The sequence below is a fragment of the Abramis brama genome (genome assembly GCF_963993115.1).
Source record: "Abramis brama genome assembly, chromosome: 4".
In the NCBI taxonomy this organism is placed as follows: domain Eukaryota; kingdom Metazoa; phylum Chordata; class Actinopteri; order Cypriniformes; family Leuciscidae; genus Abramis; species Abramis brama.
In genome coordinates, this window is record NC_139966.1 from 24,170,921 (window position 1) to 24,180,229 (window position 9,309).

The 9,309-nt window shown below is 36.4% G+C and overlaps 1 long non-coding RNA gene across 2 annotated transcripts; it reads right to left on the reverse strand.

Annotated features, from left to right (window-relative positions):
* Nucleotides 1-4,701: 4,701 nt before the first annotated feature.
* Nucleotides 4,702-9,064, reverse strand: LOC311081887. 2 transcript variants are annotated; one of them, XR_014606043.1, is made up of 4 exons: nucleotides 8,977-9,064; nucleotides 8,507-8,603; nucleotides 7,475-7,596; nucleotides 4,702-4,917 (listed from the first exon to the last, which is right to left on the reverse strand). It is a non-coding gene; the product is annotated as an uncharacterized lncRNA (long non-coding RNA). The 2 variants fall into 2 exon arrangements; XR_014606044.1 differs by having other exon boundaries at nucleotides 8,956-9,063.
* Nucleotides 9,065-9,309: the final 245 nt, after the last annotated feature.

Here is a 9,309-nt window from a genome sequence, read left to right on the forward strand (position 1 = left end):
TTACATATTCAATACAGTGTTTAATACTGAACATATTGAAAAAGGCATCTAGACCAAACATTTATGAATGATCTGAATTTACACACATTAATACCCAAATTCAGAGTGTTTGTAACCTTAATATTGTTCTGAAAATAGGAGTGCTATATAATCTAATCTAAACATGGTGTCACATTTGATGAGAACACATGTTTACAAAAAATAATAAGACACATGGATACTGAGATTTATTTCTAAACTTGGGCATTAAACGCTGAACACAGCTCTTTAGATCACAAAATAATCATAATGGAAAATCATTATTTTTTTCATATGAAGCTTCTGCTTGTAGGGTTTCTGTTAAACCACTCAACAGCCTTGAACGACCAAGACCAAAATACCATTACATCATGAATCAGAAAAATCCTATAAAGTGCATCAGAAGTTTTTCCAGTCTTTGGTGGTCGAGTTCTGTGAAGAAGATGTTCTGGAAGATTCTGGTTCATAATGCATTCAAATTCAGCGTACACCTGAAACAGAGGAAAATTATAGATTTATACACAGATTAAAAGCAGTCAATCAACACTTATGTACTAATAACAAAAGAGGGAAAATCAATTAATTCAAATGTTTACCATATTTTATTATGAATAAAATAAATGACTTTTATAAAATTAGTTACATTTATAATTGTTTCTTAAACAAGTAATGGCATCCAACTTGTTTAAATCTGAGAGGAAAAAATAAGTCCTAATAGCGTGGACAAAAAAAGCTATATTAATTTTAACAGTTTATTAACACAACTGGCCAAAATGTGTAATCTAAACATTAACTTGCTTAAACACACACACACACACACCGACACACGTATGTGAAACGACATGTAGAAATATTACCTCATAAGTGTCAACCCACCAACATCCATTATATGAAGAATGCTGAGGAGACACAAAAAGATCCAATTCATTGGGTAAATATGTTATTGATATCTATCACATCCATCTCTTTAAGTTCAGAAAACACCTATAAGCATATTCTATATAAACACTCTTAAAGCTCAGCCGCGCAACAGCAAATGTACAAACTGAACCTCCTAATTGTCAACACAGGAATAAAGCCAGTGCTGCGTCATTTAATATATATCCTGAATTATCGCTGTTCTAACAGAAACATTACAGAAGACATTCTCAGACTGTCACTGAACTTCAAATTAGTCAAGTCAAGTCATCTTCATTTATATATCGCTTTTAACCATGTAGATTGTTTCAAAGCAGCTTTACAGAGATAAACGTATAATTTAAGGTAACAAAACAGATTATTCTGCAGCTCGTTGTTGCATTACATCACTGCCACATTTGTAGTGTTGATCGATGTCGAACGAATTTCAAAAGCTTTTTTAAAAACCCAGACACCCTGCAGCCGAAGACACCAGAGTTTGGAGACGCACTGGTCATTGCAGGAACACTCGATTTGGCTTTTTGAACACGTCACTGCCTTGTTTACTACAGTATACTGATGATATTTTACTAAAACACTGTTTATGTATTTGTTACAGCAAATGAAGAACTTGCTAGTGACAGCGTCCAGAAAGTCAATGATAAAATCAGCAAGAGGTTTACTTGAAGAAATCCCGCCTTGGAAACGCCTGTCCAGAGGTGAGGTCAATAACAAGAGCGAAGTGGAAATAACATTGCTTGAAAAGCACATAAAGCTCCGACACAAGTGGCAGTAAAGTTATTTAAATTCACGATGATTCCCTAATTTGTTCATCTTTAAACAGAAAACAGGGAGAAACATCTGTATATTATTGTGGATGCTGTGGAAGCTTTCAAGCGTTTCTTCCAAGAGAATGCGAGTAAACACACACTCAGTCTCTTCAGCGGACATCCACCTTCTTCCAGGTAATATTACTTTGATTTATGTCAATTCTAGTCTGTTTCTGGTTTTAGTTTTAATTCTCACCTGCAAGGCCGGGTTTATCATTTTGGGGGCCCAAGCAAAGTAAAGATCTCAGGCTCCCCACCCCAACATTACTTAACATTTTACTCTGAATTGCACAACAGTAATATTGAATAGTATTAAATGAGACATTTAAAAAAAAAAAGTTTTACTTAATTACATGGTACTTTGATTAAATGTTTTAACTGCATTACAAAATTTGTCTACACTTTGGTACTTGCTCCCTTAAGCTTAAACCTTCTTGGTTTTGGATTCATCAAGAGTCTTAATTTTGTCCATTGTCTTCAATTTTCAAAATTACACTGAGTCCATTTCGCTATGAGAAAATAAACCTCTTGGTTTAAGCTGTGAAATAGCTAAATAACTGTGAAATAGCTGTGATCTGATATTCCGATTCTCAAATGTAAGTGACCGGTGAACTTGGAGAAGAATAAAAAATACAAATACAAATAAAAGTAAACTATTTATTACCCACACAATGTATTTCTGACGTGAATAAAACGTGTCAAATTAGAAGAGTTTTAATTGCCGCTTCCACAGACATCAGTGTGTTTTTTTTTATGTTGGTAGTATTAAGTAGGGATGAGCGAGTACAGCATTATCTGTATCTGTACTCGGACTGGGCGTGGCCTAACCCGGAAGTGGGCGGGGTTTAACCCGGAAGTGGGTCGGGTTGTCTTAAAATGGACGGGTACTTTAACCAGTATGTTATTTTATGCAATTGATATGGGTTGATCAGAAATTGTTATATTTATTGCTGATTAGAAATCTATTTACATGACAGCATCAGCATTGAGCTTCAGATCAATGGTTTTGATCATGATAACAAACAAACTACAGAACAAGTTTTGCACCAATGAATAGGCTACAACATATGCGGTTGCAATTATGAAGTAAAATGTAATGAACAAGAGTTTTCATCTCAACTAGGGCTGGGTGATATGGACCAAAAGTCATATCCCGATATATTTAGGCTGAATTTCGATTTACGATATATATCCCGATATTTTTTATTTTTCAAGTTTTTTTTTTTTTTTTAATTTGTTAACACATACACAAGTACTGTCCCCCTTTACTTAACATAAATTGTAAGAATATGACTAATAGTAAAGACTAGTACTAATAAACATTAGGCCTATGCTAAAGGTATTAAATAGCAGTCCCAAACTAGTTTTTGTTAATACAATGTTGGTATGAGCCACCACAGTAATTTAAAATATAAAAAAATAACACAAAGAAAAATAGTGGCATTTTGGGGTTAATATGGAAACGACAGTTACCATGGTGAATACACAATACTAACAAGAACTGTTAATGAAACATGGAAACTGCTCCTGGTGAATAGAATGAAAATCATCCATGCATTACTTTTATTTCGTGTAATTTACAACGTAACGGCGTTGCATGCTCGTAGTTTCTTTTGCACTTTATATACAGTGAGGCGATACACAGCGCGCGCCGCCGCATTTGCGCGTGCAATTGAGTGTGCGCTACGACTACAGTATAACGGCTGACAGGACAAGAAAGTCAGTTTTTCTGAGGTGAAAGACTTTATTTCATGTTATAACATAACATGCTCTAAACACGCACGCAAAGTGGAAAAGGAGAGGCGGGGGCGCGGGGAGCAGTGCAGAGAGCTCCGGGTCAGCTTGCTTGGAGACAGCGCAGATTTGAACTATAGGCTACCCAGATAGCACACGTACGTCGGGACGGCGTTGGCCCGATGCACAAAGTTCCATCGGCACGATGTCGTTTAGAGATCGTTTGCTCATCGGCAATATGTCGCCTCGACGCCGGCCTTTGATCGCAAATGATCTCCGGCCGATGTTTGAACAATGCAAAGTTGTAAATCTTTTGGCAGCTCTGCATGGGTTTTATAGGACCTTTATTTATATAGGTCGGACCTTTCGGGCTACTCCTTACATTAGACACCATGCGCTGCTTTCATTGACGCACGCACTTACGAACACACGCATGCACGCGCACACACACACACACGCATACAGAGCGGAGATCGCGCTGCAACACTCACTCAGCAGCACATAAACTGTAGTCAACATTGCCCCGAGACTTAAATTGATAAAATAGCTTTGATACTGAACACATGCAACTTTCATCCCTCAAAATGGCCATATTCAAGAAAAAAAGTGGAGTAGTTTTACAGTTCCATCTTACCTCGCACTCTTTCAAGTTAAACTGCTGGAATACATGCTCTGCTTCAGTGAACAGTAAACACCGCCTTCTATGATTTGATTGGCTATCTATTTGGATGGTCGCTGTAAGGTAGACCAGCCTAAAATGTAACTTTTAAACCTTTTTGCCATCCTAAAAACAGAGCGGAGCAAGAATTTCCAATATTGAATTTCCAGTTTGGCCATTTCTAACTATTGACATACTATTGTTATTATTGACGTATAATTATACACTGCAAAAAATGCTTTTCTTACTTAGTATTTTTGTATTGTTTCTAAAGCTAAATTATCTGCCAGTGGGGTAAGAAAAATAATCTTGTTTTCCAATTGAATCAAGATTATTTTTCATACCCCACTGGCAGATAATTTAGCTTGTTTTAAGCAAAAATTACTTAAATTACTTTGTTTATCTGAAAACAAAATAGAATTTCTTATGTCATTTTACTTATCTAGTAAATGCTTCATGATTTAAGAATATTTAGATATTTGGACTGGAAACAACACAAAAATACTAAGTAAGAAAAGCATTTTTTTGCAGTGTAGGACTTGTCCCCCTCAATGTCTATGTACATATATGCAGCCCTGGAGTTACTTGACTATCCAATATGAAAAAAGTAGGCTCTACTGACATTGAAAAATATCTTCTTAATTTTTTGTGTAACTGTCTCTAGTATAATGAACAGACACAATTCAAGTTAAGACATTTTAATGACACCAGAAAGAACTCCAGGAGAAAAGGGATCAAAAAGGAACAGCAACAATGTAGAGAAGGATTCTTCCTGGCAACCTGTAACAGAGTGAAAAACATTGAGAAAAAGCAGTTAGGAGGACTAAAGCTAAGAATAAAATTGTCATTACACTGGATAATATAATTTAAAAAAATCTAACAACAATCAAAGGTACATCAGCTGGCAAACCATTTAATAGTTTAATAGGTTTAATAGTCTATTTAAAGGGAATGATTGTGGTGGGGAGTTTGCTCAAACTATGGCAGCGATACAGCGAATAGATGTTCTAAAAGACGGCGCCGTCCGCGGAGTGCTTTCAAAGGCCAGTGAAAGCATACTTTCAGTTAAGTTGTAAGTAGATGCTAACTGTTTCTCATGGGTTCGTATGGTATTTTAAACATTTACAGGGGTAAGTCTGTGATTTTATTGCCATCCGAATTAGGGCTGAAACGATTCATCGAGTTACTCGATTACAAAAATTCCTCGAGGCAAAAACTCTGCCTCGAAGCCTCGTTAAATTCCTATGACGCGCACTATAAGCGCAGGGATCTGATTTCACACGGACCGTTGTTCAGTGTTCAGGAAGCACACCATAGCGCGTGATACATTTTGAATTTAGTTGGCGCGATGGCGGAGAGTAAAGATGTCCATAAATGGCAGAGAATGTCTAAAGTTTGGGATCGCTTCCTTTCAGCGTCGCTGAAACAAGGTAACGACTCTGTCCCCCGCATTTTTTTTTTTTGGACCCAGTGCCAATATTTCCGCCCGTGCCGAAGCCTATACATTGATGTTCGCTGATTTTAATCCCATACTGTATTTGTAGTGATGTCGTGATGCGGTTTGACTAGATATGATGTTTAGCTTGTAGCGGTGTAACTGTATACACCGGGACGTGATGGAGGAACAAATATTGTATTGCAGTCTTTGCGAGACCTTGTTTGTCACATCTGCCAAATAGTTACAGACAACAACAAAAAATGAAACTCCCCACCAGCCTGCTTCTCCAAATCCACTCGTACTTTTGGGGAAGACATAATCGGCTAGACGGCTACCAAAGTAATTGGGCATAGAACATTTTCAATTAACAAAAAAATATAATCCTACAAAACTTGCTAATATACTTCAACTAGCCTAAGTGAAAAACAAAATGCTGTTCTTTTTCTATTTAACAAAATGCATATTTGGGAATAAACATTCCCCTTTTCAAAGCTACACTTATTTTTTTTATAAATTGTATAGCTACATTGTGTACCTGTTTGGCTTGATATTTTAATTTAATTTTATTTATTTTTGTTCTCCGGTGGGTAATTTGCAGAAGGTGCATTCCTTTTTTTGTAATGTTGTATTAAGAAGACAAAACTAAGGCCAAATGGCCTTTACTATTTAAGTTTGTATTCATAGTTTTACATGTTATACATGTTTTACAGTATAAAGTTGACTTAACTGTATTGTTATATAATTGTTGGCACTGGCACTTATAAACACTAAATGGGTGAAAATGGCAATAAATAGGCTTAGTTTTGGAGCCAAATGTTGGAGTTGGAATAAATACCTTTTTTTTTTTTTTTTTTTTTTTTGAGAAATAAAAGCCAAATGCTTATTTCACAGCCACATCATTTTCGTTATGCATTATTTGTTTTGGTCGTTTAAAAACACACTAAAAATTTTTTATCCGATTACTCGATTAATCGATCGATAAAGTGCTAGATTAATCGATTACAAAAAGAATCGATAGCTGCAGCCCTAATCCGAATCCATAATGTCAGTGTTTTTTCTCACTCAACCAGCGTGCATTTCTTAATTTCTTTTATAAAGAACACCGCTTTCTCACATAACGCAGTGAAACAGCCCCTGCACGAGAGAATAATTGATTCTCGAGCCATCAATATCAGCAGATTCAGCAGCATCGCCACGGGCAGCACTGGGTACGATCTTCAATTGAGTATCTTTTTTTTTTTAATAGACTGGAACATGTTATTCTGATGTATGTTATCGTGATCTCCATTTTAAACAAAACAAACGATTTTAAACCAAATAGATTCTCAGTTTATCCTGAATTAGGGGCCGTTCACATATCGCGTCTAAAAATGTGTGGAAAATGTGGACCTGCGGTGCGCTTGTGGCATTCTGAAAAGTTGAGATGTTTTCATCTCGCTGTGGCATATGCGCGCCTGGAAAAACGAGCACGCTGCATCGCATGCGCGTCACTTCTATTATGGTATTACCGGTGTTGTCACACTTTGACTAACTGGTGGGGAAATATCCGAACGTATGACTTACAGAAGGTACAATTAACTAAGAACGTTTCGGGAAACGCGTATTAACGATAAGGTACAGCTTAAGGTATAACTTAGGAACGACGTAGCGTTAAGAGTGTTTCGGGAAATCCAGCCCTTATCATAATTAATAACGTGTTTCCTGAAACGTTCTTAGTGTTGCGCTTTTATTGAGCAGGTCATGCAATAACATAAATTAGTTATTTACACCAATAATGTGATGCGGCTGCTGGGCAATCTGGTGAGTTTTGGAGGTGGAGCATTGAAGAGAGGGGTGTGTTTGTTTGGGTTCATTCCAAATATCAACTATGTCCAACAGCGTTTTTGAAATATCGCTTACCCCATCTTAATATCTGGCAGTTTTTTTATGTCCATTTATAGTTGCCATCATCTGAAGTCTTCACAAGTGAGGCTGGATCCAAACTGGAGCTGCTATAATCTGTAGTGAACTTGCTGAGCATCCTGAGATAGAAACAGGGAAGCAACAGAAGAAAGATTAGCATAGCTGCAGTTCATATTATTTCAGGCAAAAGATGATCATGTGCACTTTTTACTATTTCATCACATATTAACTGTAAAACAAGATTATGAGATGTGTTAATTGAATGCTTGGCTAAAGAGTTGTGTCTTTAGTCTAGATTTAAATTGGGAGAGTGTGTCTGAGCCCTGAACATTATCAGGAAGGTTATTTATGAAAGTAAAAAAGTAGCAAAACTCGAGAGCATAAAGATGTGAATTTGAGAACTTGTCCCCTGTAAAATACAAGTCCAAAGTTGAATTTAGAGATTTGCACTCGCAGAACGTGACTTAACGCATAGACAGTGATATTAAAATAAATAAATTATAACTCTTTAAACACCATACTAATTAAAAATAGACTACTATGTACAGTTAAGCGTTTTCCTCACATAGAAAACTGGTAGAAAACGCTTAAAGGTCCCATGGCATGAAAATTTCACTTTATGAGGTTTTTTAACATTAATATGAGTTCCCCTAGCCTGCCTATGGTCCCCCAGTGGTTAGAAATTGTGATAGGTGTAAACCAAGCCCTGGGTATCCTGCTACACCTTTGAGAAAATGAAAGCCGGTAATAATCATAAATGTTTCTTGAGCGTCAAATCATCATATTAGAATGATTTCTGAAGGATCATATGAAGCTGTGATGCTGAAAATTCAGTTTTGATCACAGGAATTAATTACATTTTACAATATATTCACATAGAAAACAGTTATTTAAAATTTGTTATATTATTTCACAATATTATTGTTTTGAATGCTGTCTTGGTGAACGAGACTTCTTTCAAAACATAATTATTTTACCAACACAATTAGTGTATGTTTGACATTAGTGTATGTTTGAAGTTTTACTTACTAATTATATGGTTCATAGCGCCTTAGAGATGATGATCCGAGATGATGATCCGCCCAACTCTGCTACGGTGGAGGCCAGGGCATCAACATTGAAGGATCTAGGAACACAACAAACCATTTGTCACAGAGCCAACAATATTATTATATAATGCCAGGTTTATTACAAGTAAGAAGCTATAGCTAAGCTATATTATATATAAGCTACAGCAGAAGTGAAATGCTTTTCTGAGATGAGTTTCTGAATCTATTTGACCTTTGACCTGTTGCCTTTGGCTTGCTCAGTTGGGGATATTTTGGGGATATTTAATTTTATGCTATCAATCAATAAATTCCACTAGAAACAAACTTTGTTGTATTATTTTATTTTAATACTGTGAAGCTGCTTTGATACAATCTGTATTGTGAAAAGCGCTATACAAATATACTTGATTTGATTTGATTTGATTTGACCTGCATCTGGGCATGGAGTACCTATGGCCTGAGGGAAGTAGCTTGAACTGGCAGGACAAAGGATGACTAGGGTCAGCTGCAATAGATAGTGCCTTCTTTGCCACTCTGTTGGAGTAAATGTGTGAGAGAGGGGGAAAGTTAATGCCTGCAATCTTGCTACACGTCCTAACGATACTCTCTAACCGTTTTTTGTAGACAAGGAACCAAACCAGAAGATAAAACAGAAGGTTAAAACAGACTCAATAAAACCAATAATTAATTCTATAGTTTTGGATTTCCTACCTGTATTTCCTACCTTTCTTCAGAAATGTTGAAGTCGTGGAGCTTTCCCTCTGTTATGGGTTATTTTGTTGC